Consider the following 5,828-nt stretch of genomic DNA (forward strand, 5'->3'; position numbering starts at 1 on the left):
CCATTGGAACAACAGACCTGACCTGGTGAATGAGAGAGAGAGAGAGAGAGAGAGAGAGAGAGAGAGAGAGAGAGAGAGAGAGAGAGAGAGAGAGAGAGAGAGAGAGAGAGAGAGAGAGAGAGAGAGAGAGAGAGAGAGAGAGAGAGATGGAAACGGAATAGATTGAAGAGAAAGAGAGAGAGAGAGAGAGACATGGAAACGGAATAGATTGAAGAGAGAGAGAGAGAGAGAGCGAGAGAGCCATGGAAAAGGAATAGATTGAAGAGAGATAGAGAGAGAGACATGGAAACGGAATAGATTGAAGAGAGAGAGACACGGAAACATAATAGATTGAAGAGAGAGAGAGATGGAAGCAGAATGGATTGATTGGACATCTCAACCTATTGCCATTAACAGGAATCGAACCATCAACCTTCGAATTGACAGGCTGCAACGCTACCTATAGTGCTATTGCTTTGTCCAGGCTGAGGTTGTCTGTTGAAGATAAAAGTGAACCAGTGAAAGCAGCCGAGCTACAAGCTCAGAAAGAACGTTGCTATCTGAAAGGTTTTGAGATTGTAGATCGGCTATTTTCAGAATGAAGTATGTCATACATACTTCATACCCTCTCAAATAAGCATTTCAGGTTATCTTTATCAATTGCATTATGTATTAATTGACACAATTACTGGTAGTGTCTGTTGATATTTATAAGTATTTCCGTCCATTATGAACCAAGCCTCTGTGTCCCGAACTACTCTAGATCACTGGTTCACAAACCATTTACCAATAAAGGCATTTTTGTGTCTCCTCGGAACGAAAACTTGTGAAAGTAGCCCGATCTACAAGCTCACAAAACGTTGCTATCTGAAAAGTTGTGAGATTGTAGATCGGCTATTTTCACAATGAAGTTTGTCATACATTGCAAAAACATACTCTCTCCAAGAAGCATTTCATGTTACCTTTAACAGTTGCACATGCATTAATTGAGAGAGAGAGACATGGAAACATAATAGATTGAAGAGAGAGAGAGATGGAAGCAGAATGGATTGATTGGACATCTCAACCTATTGCCATTAACAGGAATCGAACCCACAACCTTCGGATTGACAGGCTGCAACACTACCTATAGTGCTATAGCTTTGACCAGGCTGAGGTTGTCTGTTGAAGATAAAACTGAACCAGTGAAAGCAGCCGATCTACAAGCTCAGAAACACGTTGCTATCTGAAAAGTTTTGAGATTGTAGATCGGCTATTTTCAGAATGAAGTATGTAATACATTGCAAAAACATACCTTCTCAGATAAGCATTTAATGTTATCTTTATCAATTGCATATGTATTCATTAATACAGTCTTGTTGTTTGCAATGCACTTTAAATGAAGTCTCCACCAAGTGAGGCTTGAACCGGCAACCATGATGTTATGAAACATTCACTTAAGCGGGAAGCCATTGGACCAACAGACCTAATCCAGTGAAAACGGAGGTCAGACAGATGATACCATTTCACGCAAATAACTGAAAGATCCTGGGTTTAAGTGTTTTTCAAACTGCTCAAAATTGCGGACAATCTAAGGGGGGAGCTTACTGGTCAACGTGATACATGTGTTCCTCATGAGTCAAGGCACATGTGTAAGCAGGTTTAATGGCTGTCGGCCAAACGAGGCATGACTTTTGCCTGTTTAAAGTTTGCACTTTCAAAAAATCGCTATAGCGCCCCCCTTTGACCAATTGGAGTAAGATTGGTTTCAGTAATATTTGGAATGACCCTCAACATTAACGCAAAGTTTCAAAGAAATGTGAGTCTGCATGTATGTGTTAGGGGCAGATGAATAATTGTCATAAAACTGCAATATTCATTGGCTCATTAAAGCTTCATTTTTTCACTTATGGAAAATCTTTGCTGCTTGTTTGTTGGCATAGGTCCAAAGTTCATGTGTAAAACGTTTCGTGCAGATTACTCAAAAATCCCAGGAGGAGATAGGTTTTAACTGTTTTTCATATAATTCAAATGGTGGGAGATCTAAAGGTCAGAGGTCAAAAGTCAGAGGGTTAAAGTTGTTCATCATGAGTAGACGCATGTGTGTATTGAAGTTTTATGGCTGTAGGTCAAACAGGGCATGAGTTGTACCTGTTCAAAGTTGGCATTTTCAATTGAGTGCTATAGCGCCACCTTTTGACGAAAGATTGTGAGATTTATTTCTTGATAGTTTTTCATGACCATCTACCATATGGCCGAGTTTCGTAAAAAGCGACAGCACGGTTCAGCCAGAACTGCGAAAAGTGGCAGAAACAGAATACGTACAATAATAAGACAGGTCCAGAGCTGAGCTCTGGCCCCCTAATAATATGTACATTGATTTACCAAACAATTATTGTGTTGGTGTTTTTGTTGCACTCGTTACAAAGCTAATGGAGGCTAATGGAAGCTAAAGGGAGCCACCCAGAGGACGTTTACAGAACAGTTGGGTCACGTCATATATATCAGGGTGTGAATGTTCAGCCTATTTCCTTTTGATCACCTCCAACACTGATGGATGTAAGATTGTATAAATGTGTGCTTGTACTGTGAGTTGATCAAATAAACTAAAACAGTGCCCCACCTCCGCCTCCAATTAAGTGTGAGAATACCACCTTATTCAAGCACAGTCATTGAGATGGATCTCCCTTTAAAGTTAAAACTGTATATAGAATGCAGCTATATGCAGAGAAACACAGAGACACAGGCCATCAACGATCACATTCCTAAGGCTAGCAGCCACCATCATCATCCCCATAGCAGAGTATGATGTTTTTTGCTAGTGGGGTTTTGTGAATAATCACATGAAGTATAAAAGTATGATATATAAGAAAAGTTATAGTTATAATGGTAATGCCTTTATTGATTGTATGCTGTGATTTGAATACACTATATTATTTGTATGTTATTATTTCATTTAGAAAAGAAGGTTTACAAAAAAACCTTCTTAAAAAAAGTATGCAACTGGGGGAGCATGCTTACAATATTTACTCTTAAATATACTCATTACAATAAGGCATACATTATTATTTCATTTAGAAAAGAAGGTTTACAAAAAAACTTCTTTAAAAAAAAAATGCAACTGGGGGAGCATGCTTACAATATTTACTCTTAAATATACTCAGGACCTCACCGTCACCTTGTACCTTCAGGACCTCACCACCGTCACCTTGTAGCCTACTCTACTACCCTCTAGGGGTTACACAGATAATTCGACCCGGTCAATTTGGGTCGAGCTGACTCAAATTCGCGGCTGGGCGAATTGTCCTGGGTCGAAATCTCTGGTGACCGTGTGGGTCGTAATAATCAAAATCTACGAAGTAACTAGTAATTAAAGTTTTTATATAATTGTATTGGAGTAAAAGCACAATAATTTCCTCTGAGATGAAGTGGGGTAGAAGTAAAAGTATTGAACATTTTAAATATACTGAAGAAAGTAAAAATACCTAAAACTTTGACTTAAGTACATGTACTTAGATACTTTACACCACTGGATTTCACCCCACCCCTTCATGGTAGGGGTGACATCTGATGGCCACACATCAACTTTTCAAACATTTTGAACCAAAATAGTTCAACCTGTGAAATGTGTTGCTGATGTTTGTGTGCTACAAAGCCAGTGGGATTAGTAGCGAATGCAAATGGCTTTCTCTTAATCTCTTGTGATTCCAGTTGTCTGGGTTTATTTGCATTTCATGCAACGTATCATGGAGTGCTGACTTCATGTCACGAAGCAAGGTATGACAAGGAGGAGTTAGACCCATATCAATCATATTCTTAAAAGTTTAAATTTATTTATTTAACTTGAATGGAGAATATAGGCCACAGTGCACAGCTTATATATATATATATATATATATATATATATATATATATATATATATATATATATATATATATATATATATATATATATAGGGGTTACGTATGTAACTCCAGTTTTATTATTTCCGGAAGTAATGTACTTACATATGGGATAACATCGCCCCCTAGCGATGCACAGAGCACAATACATGGACTCCCGGTGCAATTTATTGGATAGGGTCCTGTGATGTAAATCCGGTTTACCGGCCGGAGTATAAAACCCCCCGCGTCACTGGGATACGCCCTCTGAAAACTTCACCTCTGCCCGCTCAAATGCGCACAGATGGGGTTTTCGGTAAGTACATTACTTACGGAAATAATAAAACTGGGGTTACATACGTAACCCCTATTTTTATGTCTTTCCTTCGTAATGTCCTTCTATGGGACACATGCACGCCCCCTGGGGAGCCACACGCCCTTGACCCTACCCACCGCACGCCCTTGGCCCCAGCACCCGCCCCTCAGGCGAGACCTCGGCATCATGGGCGCCCCCGGCCCCCTGGGCCAGGATGCGGAAAGGTTCCCGAAGGAAAAAGCTCCCAACAGACTAACAGTCTGCCTCATGCAACTAAAGGACAGACCCCAGTCTTCCACATTGACATGAGCATCAGGACCTCCTCGCCCCCGGACCTAGCCTAGCCAGTCCAGGGGAGGCTTTAAGAAGAAGAACAAGCAGGAAGAAGCCCTAGGCTTGCCCATTACTCCCCTGGCTTGAACCAGCCGCCATACCCAAGACTGTGTGCGCCATCACTGATGCCGCCACGTCCAGGCTGTAACAGGCTGCAAAGGTCGAAGGACACGACCAGTTCGCCCCAGAGCATATCTCCTGCATCGATGCCCCTCTGTAAAGGGCCCAAGATGCAGCAACGCCCCGAGTAGAGTGGGCCCTCAGTCCCTCCGGGACTGTAGAGCCACTACTCTCATAGGCCAACCTGATCGCTTCCACAATCCATTTGGACAAGGTCGGCTTAGCCACCGCCTTCCTTTGGGTCTGACCAAAGGAGACGAACAGCTGCTGCGACCTACGCCCGGTCGCTGTCCTCTGGCAGTAAAGTTTCAGTGCCCTCACTGGACAGAGGCAGTACAACCGCGTATCCTCCGCCGACGTGAACGGTGGTGGATGGAAAGCTCCCAACTCAACTAGGGCCCTAGCCACCATGCCAGTCTTAGACACAAACGCCAAGTTAGGTTTCAGCAAAACCCTCTTGCCGTCGTCTGAGAACCACATGCAGTCCGAGCTCACCGAGAGCGCCTGCATGTCACTGACACGCTTGGTCGTGCACACACGTTTTGAGACTCACAATCCTCAGATCTGCAGTCTCAAAAGGTTCAAAAAGAGGACGGCAGAGTGCATCCAGCACTACTGCAAGGTCCCATTTCGGGAACAACGGCCTGTTAGCCGGCCGCTTAGCACCGGTCATAAACCGGCCCACCAGCGGATGATGACCCACCGTCTTGCCATCAAACCCCTCGTGGCAAGCGGAAATGGCCGCCAGGTACACTTTGATGGTGTTGAAGGCCAAGTCCTGGTTCAACCTGTCTTGTAGGAAAACCAGGACACTGCCCACAGGCGCCTGACACGCCACCACTGACACCACCACTGCCATAGACAAGACTGTCTATGGCACCAGGACACAAATCTCTGAACAGAGGGAGAGGCCACGGCTCGTCGTAGAGGAGAGGAGTAATCTCCGACCTCCACACGCCCCATGCTGGTACCACCAGCAGGACAGTCCGGCCCTGGAGTCTGATTTTCTCCAACGTCGGAGGAATCAGCTCCAGTGGCGGGAAAGCATACAGTAGTACGCTCGGCCACCTGTGTGCCAAGGCGTCCACTCCCAAGGAGAGGTCCCTGTGCCCCATCGAGAATAACTGAGAGCATTTCGCGTTCTTTCTGGATGCAAACAAGTCGACCTGGGCCGAACCGGGCCCAAATCAGGTCTGCTACCTGCGGTTTGAGGGACCAC

Source organism: Gymnoscopelus braueri (genome assembly GCF_963280865.1).
Source record: "Gymnoscopelus braueri genome assembly, chromosome: 11".
Lineage (NCBI taxonomy): Eukaryota > Metazoa > Chordata > Actinopteri > Myctophiformes > Myctophidae > Gymnoscopelus > Gymnoscopelus braueri.